We start from the raw sequence: 11,754 nt of genomic DNA, 5'->3' as shown, positions 1-11,754 counted from the left end.
TGACTAGTAAAAAGTTCAGAAGACTGTAAAATTTTTTCTAAACAATTTTAAGCAAAAATAAAAAAAGCGTATCGTAGCCAATACATTAAACAACATATTTGCAAAGTTTTAACTGTTTTAGTCAAGAATTGTTTGTGTAAGAGTGCTAAAACGTATGGATTATACATTGACGAAAGCAAGCATAGGTGTTTTTTAATGTAAAAAGTTCAGAAGGCTGTAAAATTTTTTCTAATCAATTTTAAGCAAAAATAAAAAAAGCGTGTCGTAGCAAATACATTAAACAACATGTTTGCAAAGTTTTAACTGTTTTAGTCAAGAATTGTTTGTGTAAGAGTGCTAAAACGTATGGATTATACATTGACTAGTAAAAAGTTCAGAAGACTGTAAAATTTTTTCTAAATAATTTTAAGCAGAAATAAAAAAAGCGTGTCGTAGCCAATACATTAAACAACATGTTTGCAAAGTTTTAACTGTTTTAGTCAAGAATTGTTTGTGTAAGAGTGCTAAAACGTATGGATTATAAATTGACGAAAGCAAGCATAGATGTTTTTTAATGTAAAAAGTTCGGAAGGCTGTAAAATTTTTTCTAATCAATTTTAAGCCAAAATAAAAAAAGCGTGTCGTAGCCAATACATTAAACAACATGTTTGCAAAGTTTTAAGTGTTTTAGTCAAGAATTGTTTGTGTAAGAGTGCTAAAACGTATGGATTATACATTGACTAGTAAAAAGTTCAGAAGGCTGTAAAATTTTTTCTAAACAATTTTAAGCAAAAATAAAAAAAGCGTGTCGTAGCCAATACATTAAACAACATGTTTGCAAAGTTTTAACTGTTTTAGTCAAGAATTGTTTGTGTAAAAGTGCTAAAACGTATGGATTATACATTGACGAAAGCAAGCATAGGTGTTTTTTAATGTAAAAAGTTCAGAAGGCTGTAAAATTTTTTCTAATCAATTTTAAGCAAAAATAAAAAAAGCGTGTCGTAGCCAATACATAAAACAACATGTTTGCAAAGTTTTAACTGTTTTAGTCAAGAATTGTTTGTGTAAGAGTGCTAAAACGTATGGATTATACATTGACTAGTAAAAAGTTCAGTAGACTGTAAAAATTTTTCTAAACAATTTTAAGCAAAAATAAAAAAAGCGTATCGTAGCCAATACATTAAACAACATATTTGCAAAGTTTTAACTGTTTTAGTCAAGAATTGTTTATGTAAGAGTGCTAAAACGTATGGATTATACATTGACGAAAGCAAGCATAGGTGTTTTTTAATGTAAAAAGTTCAGAAGGCTGTAAAATTTTTTCTAATCAAATTTAAGCAAAAATAAAAAAAGCGTGTCGTAGCCAATACATTAAACAACATGTTTGCAAAGTTTCAACTGTTTTAGTCAAGAATTGTTTGTGTAAGAGTGCTAAAACGTATGGATTATACATTGACTAGTAAAAAGTTTAGAAGACTGTAAAATTTTTTCTAAACAATTTTAAGCAAAAATAAAAAAAGCGTGTCGTAGCCAATACATTAAACAACATGTTTGCAAAGTTTTAACTGTTTTAGTCAAGAATTGTTTGTATAAGAGTGCTAAAACGTATGGATTATACATTGACGAAAGCAAGCATAGGTGTTTTTTAATGTAAAAAGTTCAGAAGGCTGTAAAATTTTTTCTAATCAATTTTAAGCAAAAATAAAAAAAGCGTGTCGTAGCCAATACATTAAACAACATGTTTGCAAAGTTTTAACTGTTTTAGTCAAGAATTGTTTGTGTAAGAGTGCTAAAACGTATGGATTATACATTGACTAGTAAAAAGTTCAGAAGGCTGTAAAATTTTTTCTAAACAATTTTAAGCAAAAATAAAAAAAGCGTGTCGTAGCCAATACATTAAACAACATATTTGCAAAGTTTTAACTGTTTTAGTCAAGAATTGTTTGTGTAAGAGTGCTAAAACGTATGGATTATACATTGACTAGTAAAAAGTTCAGAAGACTGTAAAATTTTTTCCAAACAATTTTAAGCAAAAATAAAAAAAGCGTGTCGTAGCCAATACATTAAACAACATGTTTGCAAAGTTTTAACTGTTTTAGTCAAGAATTGTTTGTGTAAGAGTGCTAAAACGTATGAATTATACATTGACGAAAGCAAGCATAGGTGTTTTTTAATGTAAAAAGTTCAGAAGGCTGTAAAATTTTTTCTAATCAATTTTAAGCAAAAATAAAAAAAGCGTGTCGTAACCAATACATTAAACAACATGTTTGCAAAGTTTTAACTGTTTTAGTCAAGAATTGTTTGTGTAAGAGTGCTAAAACGTATGGATTATACATTGACTAGTAAAAAGTTCAGAAGACTGTAAAATTTTTTCTAAACAATTTTAAGCAAAAATAAAAAAAGCGTGTCGTAGCCAATACATTAAACAACATGTTTGCAAAGTTTTAACTGTTTTAGTCAAGAATTGTTTGTGTAAGAGTGCTAAAACGTATGGATTATACATTGACGAAAGCAAGCATAGGTGTTTATTAATGTAAAAAGTTCAGAAGACTGTAAAATTTTTTCTAATCAATTTAAAGCAAAAATAAAAAAGCGTGTCGTAGCCAATACATTAAACAACATGTTTGCAAAGTTTTAACTGTTTTAGTCAAAAATTGTTTGTGTAAGAGTGCTAAAACGTATGGATTATACATTGACTAGTAAAAAGTTCAGAAGACTGTAAAATTTTTTTTAAACAATTTTAAGCAAAAATAAAAAAAGCGTGTCGTAGCCAATACATTAAACAACATGTTTGCAAAGTTTTAACTGTTTTAGTAAAGAATTGTTTGTGTAAGAGTGCTAAAACGTATGGATTATACATTGACTAGTAAAAAGTTCAGAAGACTGTAAAATTTTTTCTAAACAATTTTAAGCAAAAATAAAAAAAGCGTGTCGTAGCCAATACATTAAACAACATGTTTGCAAAGTTTTAACTGTTTTAGTCAAGAATTGTTTGTATAAGAGTGCTAAAACGTATGGATTATACATTGACGAAAGCAAGCATAGGTGTTTTTTAATGTAAAAAGTTCAGAAGGCTGTAAAATTTTTTCTAATCAATTTTAAGCAAAAATAAAAAAAGCGTGTCGTAGCCAATACATTAAACAACATGTTTGCAAAGTTTTAACTGTTTTAGTCAAGAATTGTTTGTGTAAGAGTGCTAAAACGTATGGATTATACATTGACTAGTAAAAAGTTCAGAAGGCTGTAAAATTTTTTCTAAACAATTTTAAGCAAAAATAAAAAAAGCGTGTCGTAGCCAATACATTAAACAACATATTTGCAAAGTTTTAACTGTTTTAGTCAAGAATTGTTTGTGTAAGAGTGCTAAAACGTATGGATTATACATTGACTAGTAAAAAGTTCAGAAGACTGTAAAATTTTTTCCAAACAATTTTAAGCTAAAATAAAAAAAGCGTGTCGTAGCCAATACATTAAACAACATGTTTGCAAAGTTTTAACTGTTTTAGTCAAGAATTGTTTGTGTAAGAGTGCTAAAACGTATGGATTATACATTGACGAAAGCAAGCATAGGTGTTTTTTAATGTAAAAAGTTCAGAAGGCTGTAAAATTTTTTCTAATCAATTTTAAGCAAAAATAAAAAAAGCGTGTCGTAGCCAATACATTAAACAACATGTTTGCAAAGTTTTAACTGTTTTAGTCAAGAATTGTTTGTGTAAGAGTGCTAAAACGTATGGATTATACATTGACTAGTAAAAAGTTCAGAAGACTGTAAAATTTTTTCTAAACAATTTTAAGCAAAAATAAAAAAAGCGTGTCGTAGCCAATACATTAAACAACATGTTTGCAAAGTTTTAACTGTTTTAGTCAAGAATTGTTTGTGTAAGAGTGCTAAAACGTATGGATTATACATTGACGAAAGCAAGCATAGGTGTTTTTTAATGTAAAAAGTTCAGAAGACTGTAAAATTTTTTCTAATCAATTTAAAGCAAAAATAAAAAAGCGTGTCGTAGCCAATACATTAAACAACATGTTTCCAAAGTTTTAACTGTTTTAGTCAAGAATTGTTTGTGTAAGAGTGCTAAAACGTATGGATTATACATTGACTAGTAAAAAGTTCAGAAGACTGTAAAATTTTTTTTAAACAATTTTAAGCAAAAATAAAAAAAGCGTGTCGTAGCCAATACATTAAACAACATGTTTGCAAAGTTTTAACTGTTTTAGTAAAGAATTGTTTGTGTAAGAGTGCTAAAACGTATGGATTATACATTGACTAGTAAAAAGTTCAGAAGACTGTAAAATTTTTTCTAAACAATTTTAAGCAAAAATAAAAAAAGCGTGTCGTAGCCAATACATTAAACAACATGTTTGCAAAGTTTTAACTGTTTTAGTCAAGAATTGTTTGTGTAAGAGTGCTAAAACGTATGGATTATACATTGACGAAAGCAAGCATAGGTGTTTTTTAATGTAAAAAGTTCAGAAGACTGTAAAATTTTTTCTAATCAATTTTAAGCAAAAATAAAAAAAGCGTGTCGTAGCCAATACATTAAACAACATTTTCTGAAAGTCGTAGCCAATACATTAAACAACATGTTTGCAAAGTTTTAACTGTTTTATTCAAGAATTGTTTGTGTAAGAGTGCTAAAACGTATGGATTGTACATTGACTAGTAAAAAGTTCAGAAGACTGTAAAATTTTTTCTAAACAATTTTAAGCAAAAATAAAAAAAGTGTGTCGTAGCCAATACATTAAACAACATGTTTGCAAAGTTTTAACTGTTTTAGTCAAGAATTGTTTGTGTAAGAGTGCTAAAACGTATGGATTATACATTAACTAGTAAAAAGTTCAGAAGGCTGTAAAATTCTTTCTAATCTATTTTAAGCAAAAATAAAAAAAAGCGTGTCGTAGCCAATACATAAAACAACATGTTTGCAAAGTTTTAACTGTTTTAGTCAAGAATTGTTTGTGTAAGAGTGCTAAAACGTATGGATTATACATTGACTAGTAAAAAGTTCAGAAGACTGTAAAATTTTTTCTAAACAATTTTAAGCAAAAATAAAAAAAGCGTGTCGTAGCCAATACATTAAACAACATATTTGCAAAGCTTTAACGGTTTTAGTCAAGAATTGTTTGTGTAAGAGTGCTAAAACGTATGGATTATACATTGACTAGTAAAAAGTTCAGAAGACTGTAAAATTTTTTTTGAACAATTTTAAGCAAAAATAAAAAAAGCGTGTCGTAGCCAATACATTAAACAACATGTTTGCAAAGTTTTAACTGTTTTAGTCAAGAATTGTTTGTGTAAGAGTGCTAAAACGTATGGATTATACATTGACGAAAGCAAGCATAGGTGTTTTTTAATGTAAAAAGTTCAGAAGGCTGTAAAATTTTTTCTAAACAATTTTAAGCAAAAATAAAAAAAGCTTGTCGTAGCCATAACATTAAACAACATATTTGCAAAGTTTTAACTGTTTTAGTCAAGAATTGTTTGTGTAAGAGTGCTAAAACGTATGGATTATACATTGACGAAAGCAAGCATAGGTGTTTTTTAATGTAAAAAGTTCAGAAGGCTTTAAAATTTTTTCTAATCAATTTTAAGCAAAAATAAAAAAAGAGTGTCGTAGCAAATACATTAAACAACATGTTTGCAAAGTTTTAACTGTTTTAGTCAAGAATTGTTTGTGTAAGAGTGCTAAAACGTATGGATTATACATTAACTAGTAAAAAGTTCAGAAGACTGTAAAATTTTTTCTAATCAATTTTAAGCAAAAATAAAAAAAGCGTGTCGTAGCCAATACATTAAACAACATGTTTGCAAAGTTTTAACTGTTTTAGTCAAGAATTGTTTGTGTAAGAGTGCTAAAACGTTTGGATTATACATTGACGAAAGCAAGCATAGGTGTTTTTTAATGTAAAAAGTTCAGAAGGCTGTAAAATTTTTTCTAATCAATTTTAAGCAAAAATAAAAAAAGCGTGTCGTAGCCAATACATTAAACAACATGTTTGCAAAGTTTTAACTGTTTTAGTCAAGAATTGTTTGTGTAAGAGTGCTAAAACGTATGGATTATACATTGACTAGTAAAAAGTTCAGAAGGCTGTAAAATTTTTTCTAAACAATTTTAAGCAAAAATAAAAAAAGCGTGTCGTAGCCAATACATTAAACAACATATTTGCAAAGTTTTAACTGTTTTAGTCAAGAATTGTTTGTGTAAGAGTGCTAAAACGTATGGATTATACATTGACTAGTAAAAAGTTCAGAAGACTGTAAAATTTTTTCCAAACAATTTTAAGCAAAAATAAAAAAAGCGTGTCGTAGCCAATACATTAAACAACATGTTTGCAAAGTTTTAACTGTTTTAGTCAAGAATTGTTTGTGTAAGAGTGCTAAAACGTATGGATTATACATTGACGAAAGCAAGCATAGGTGTTTTTTAATGTAAAAATTTCAGAAGGCTGTAAAATTTTTTCTAATCAATTTTAAGCAAAAATAAAAAAAGCGTGTCGTAGCCAATACATTAAACAACATGTTTGCAAAGTTTTAACTGTTTTAGTCGAGAATTGTTTGTGTAAGAGTGCTAAAACGTATGGATTATACATTGACTAGTAAAAAGTTCAGAAGACTGTAAAATTTTTTCTAAACAATTTTAAGCAAAAATAAAAAAAGCGTGTCGTAGCCAATACATTAAACAACATGTTTGCAAAGTTTTAACTGTTTTAGTCAAGAATTGTTTGTGTAAGAGTGCTAAAACGTATGGATTATACATTGACGAAAGCAAGCATAGGTGTTTTTTAATGTAAAAAGTTCAGAAGACTGTAAAATTTTTTCTAATCAATTTTAAGCAAAAATAAAAAAAGCGTGTCGTAGCCAATACATTAAACAACATGTTTGCAAAGTTTTAACTGTTTTAGTCAAGAATTGTTTGTGTAAGAGTGCTAAAACGTATGGATTATACATTGACTAGTAAAAAGTTCAGAAGACTGTAAAATTTTTTCTAAACAATTTTAAGCAAAAATAAAAAAAGCGTGTCGTAGCCAATACATTAAACAACATGTTTGCAAAGTTTTAACTGTTTTAGTCAAGAATTGTTTGTGTAAGAGTGCTAAAACGTATGGATTATACATTGACGAAAGCAAGCATAGGTGTTTTTTAATGTAAAAAGTTCAGAAGACTGTAAAATTTTTTATAATCAATTTAAAGCAAAAATAAAAAAGCGTGTCGTAGCCAATACATTAAACAACTTGTTTGCAAAGTTTTAACTGTTTTAGTCAAGAATTGTTTGTGTAAGAGTGCTAAATTGTATGGATTATACATTGACGAAAGCAAGCATAGGTGTTTTTTAATGTAAAAAGTTCAGAAGACTGTAAAATTTTTTCTAATCAATTTTAAGCAAAAATAAAAAAAGCGTGTCGTAGCCAATACATTAAACAACATTTTCTGAAAGTCGTAGCCAATACATTAAACAACATGTTTGCAAAGTTTTAACTGTTTTAGTCAAGAATTGTTTGTGTAAGAGTGCTAAAACGTATGGATTGTACATTGACTAGTAAAAAGTTCAGAAGACTGTAAAATTTTTTCTAAACAATTTTAAGCAAAAATAAAAAAAGCGTGTCGTAGCCAATACATTAAACAACATGTTTGCAAAGTTTTAACTGTTTTAGTCAAGAATTGTTTGTGTAAGAGTGCTAAAACGTATGGATTATACATTGACTAGTAAAAAGTTCAGAAGGCTGTAAAATTTTTTCTAAACAATTTTAAGCAAAAATAAAAAAAGCGTGTCGTAGCCAATACATTAAACAACATATTTGCAAAGTTTTAACTGTTTTAGTCAAGAATTGTTTGTGTAAGAGTGCTAAAACGTATGGATTATACATTGACTAGTAAAAAGTTCAGAAGACTGTAAAATTTTTTCCAAACAATTTTAAGCAAAAATAAAAAAAGCGTGTCGTAGCCAATACATTAAACAACATGTTTGCAAAGTTTTAACTGTTTTAGTCAAGAATTGTTTGTGTAAGAGTGCTAAAACGTATGGATTATACATTGACGAAAGCAAGCATAGGTGTTTTTTAATGTAAAAATTTCAGAAGGCTGTAAAATTTTTTCTAATCAATTTTAAGCAAAAATAAAAAAAGCGTGTCGTAGCCAATACATTAAACAACATGTTTGCAAAGTTTTAACTGTTTTAGTCAAGAATTGTTTGTGTAAGAGTGCTAAAACGTATGGATTATACATTGACTAGTAAAAAGTTCAGAAGACTGTAAAACTTTTTCTAAACAATTTTAAGCAAAAATAAAAAAAGCGTGTCGTAGCCAATACATTAAACAACATGTTTGCAAAGTTTTAACTGTTTTAGTCAAGAATTGTTTGTGTAAGAGTGCTAAAACGTATGGATTATACATTGACGAAAGCAAGCATAGGTGTTTTTTAATGTAAAAAGTTCAGAAGACTGTAAAATTTTTTATAATCAATTTAAAGCAAAAATAAAAAAGCGTGTCGTAGCCAATACATTAAACAACATGTTTGCAAAGTTTTAACTGTTTTAGTCAAGAATTGTTTGTGTAAGAGTGCTAAAACGTATGGATTATACATTGACTAGTAAAAAGTTCAGAAGACTGTAAAATTTTTTCTAAACAATTTTAAGCAAAAATAAAAAAAGCGTGTCGTAGCCAATACATTAAACAACATGTTTGCAAAGTTTTAACTGTTTTAGTCAAGAATTGTTTGTGTAAGAGTGCTAAAACGTATGGATTATACATTGACGAAAGCAAACATAGGTGTTTTTTAATGTAAAAAGTTCAGAAGACTGTAAAATTTTTTCTAATCAATTTTAAGCAAAAATAAAAAAGCGTGTCGTAGCCAATACATTAAACAACTTGTTTGCAAAGTTTTAACTGTTTTAGTCAAGAATTGTTTGTGTAAGAGTGCTAAATTGTATGGATTATACATTGACGAAAGCAAGCATAGGTGTTTTTTAATGTAAAAAGTTCAGAAGACTGTAAAATTTTTTCTAATCAATTTTAAGCAAAAATAAAAAAAGCGTGTCGTAGCCAATACATTAAACAACATTTTCTGAAAGTCGTAGCCAATACATTAAACAACATGTTTGCAAAGTTTTAACTGTTTTAGTCAAGAATTGTTTGTGTAAGAGTGCTAAAACGTATGGATTGTACATTGACTAGTAAAAAGTTCAGAAGACTGTAAAATTTTTTCTAAACAATTTTAAGCAAAAATAAAAAAAGCGTGTCGTAGCCAATACATTAAACAACATGTTTGCAAAGTTTTAACTGTTTTAGTCAAGAATTGTTTGTGTAAGAGTGCTAAAACGTATGGATTATACATTAACTAGTAAAAAGTTCAGAAGGCTGTAAAATTTTTTCTAATCAATTTTAAGCAAAAATAAAAAAAAGCGTGTCGTAGCCAATACATAAAACAACATGTTTGCAAAGTTTTAACTGTTTTAGTCAAGAATTGTTTGTGTAAGAGTGCTAAAACGTATAGATTATACATTGACTAGTAAAAAGTTCAGAAGACTGTAAAATTTTTTCTAAACAATTTTAAGCAAAAATAAAAAAAGCGTATCGTAGCCAATACATTAAACAACATATTTGCAAAGTTTTAACTGTTTTAGTCAAGAATTGTTTGTGTAAGAGTGCTAAAACGTATGGATTATACATTGACGAAAGCAAGCATAGGTGTTTTTTAATGTAAAAAGTTCAGAAGGCTTTAAAATTTTTTCTAATCAATTTTAAGCAAAAATAAAAAAAGAGTGTCGTAGCAAATACATTAAACAACATGTTTGCAAAGTTTTAACTGTTTTAGTCAAGAATTGTTTGTGTAAGAGTGCTAAAACGTATGGATTATACATTAACTAGTAAAAAGTTCAGAAGACTGTAAATTTTTTTCTAAACAATTTTAAGCAAAAATAAAAAAAGCGTGTCGTAGCCAATACATTAAACAACATGTTTGCAAAGTTTTAACTGTTTTAGTCAAGAATTGTTTGTGTAAGAGTGCTAAAACGTTTGGATTATACATTGACGAAAGCAAGCATAGGTGTTTTTTAATGTAAAAAGTTCAGAAGGCTGTAAAATTTTTTCTAATCAATTTTAAGCAAAAATAAAAAAAGCGTGTCGTAGCCAATACATTAAACAACATGTTTGCAAAGTTTTAACTGTTTTAGTCAAGAATTGTTTGTGTAAGAGTGCTAAAACGTATGGATTATACATTGACTAGTAAAAAGTTCAGAAGGCTGTAAAATTTTTTCTAATCAATTTTAAGCAAAAATAAAAAAAGCGTGTCGTAGCCAATACATAAAACAACATGTTTGCAAAGTTTTAACTGTTTTAGTCAAGAATTGTTTGTGTAAGAGTGCTAAAACGTATGGATTATACATTGACTAGTAAAAAGTTCAGAAGACTGTAAAATTTTTTCTAAACAATTTTAAGCAAAAATAAAAAAAGCGTATCGTAGCCAATACATTAAACAACATATTTGCAAAGTTTTAACTGTTTTAGTCAAGAATTGTTTGTGTAAGAGTGCTAAAACGTATGGATTATACATTGACGAAAGCAAGCATAGGTGTTTTTTAATGTAAAAAGTTCAGAAGGCTGTAAAATTTTTTCTAATCAATTTTAAGCAAAAATAAAAAAAGCGTGTCGTAGCAAATACATTAAACAACATGTTTGCAAAGTTTTAACTGTTTTAGTCAAGAATTGTTTGTGTAAGAGTGCTAAAACGTATTGATTATACATTAACTAGTAAAAAGTTCAGAAGACTGTAAAATTTTTTTTTAAACAATTTTAAGCAAAAATAAAAAAAGCGTGTCGTAGCCAATACATTAAACAACATATTTGCAAAGTTTTAACTGTTTTAGTCAAGAATTGTTTGTGTAAGAGTGCTAAATCGTATGGATTATACATTGACTAGTAAAAAGTTCAGAAGACTGTAAATTTTTTTTTAAACAATTTTAAGCAAAAATAAAAAAAGCGTGTCGTAGCCAATATATTAAACAACATATTTGCAAAGTTTTAACTGTTTTAGTCAAAAATTGTTTGTGTAAGAGTGCTAAATCGTATGGATTATACATTGACTAGTAAAAAGTTCAGAAGACTGTAAAATTTTTTCTAAACAATTTTAAGCAAAAATAAAAAAAGCGTGTCGTAGCCAATACATTAAACAACATGTTTGCAAAGTTTTAACTGTTTTAGTCAAGAATTGTTTGTGTAAGAGTGCTAAAACGTTTGGATTATACATTGACGAAAGCAAGCATAGGTGTTTTTTAATGTAAAAAGTTCAGAAGGCTGTAAAATTTTTTCTAATCAATTTTAAGCAAAAATAAAAAAAGCGTGTCATAGCCAATACATTAAACAACATGTTTGCAAAGTTTTAACTGTTTTAGTCAAGAATTGTTTGTGTAAGAGTGCTAAAACGTATGGATTGTACATTGACTAGTAAAAAGTTCAGAAGACTGTAAAATTTTTTCTAAACAGTTTTAAGCAAAAATAAAAAAAGCGTGTCGTAGCCAATACATTAAACAACATGTTTGCAAAGTTTTAACTGTTTTAGTCAAGAATTGTTTGTGTAAGAGTGCTAAAACGTATGGATTATACATTAACTAGTAAAAAGTTCAGAAGGCTGTAAAATTTTTTCTAATCAATTTTAAGCAAAAATAAAAAAAGCGTGTCGTAGCCAATACATAAAACAACATGTTTGCAAAGTTTTAACTGTTTTAGTCAAGAATTGTTTGTGTAAGAGTGCTAAAACGTATAGATTATACATTGACT

The sequence above is a fragment of the Thalia democratica genome, chromosome 7, assembly GCF_965202585.1.
Source record: "Thalia democratica chromosome 7, ktThaDemo2.hap1.1, whole genome shotgun sequence".
NCBI lineage: Eukaryota > Metazoa > Chordata > Thaliacea > Salpida > Salpidae > Thalia > Thalia democratica.
Note: the sequence above shows the minus strand (reverse complement) of the source record.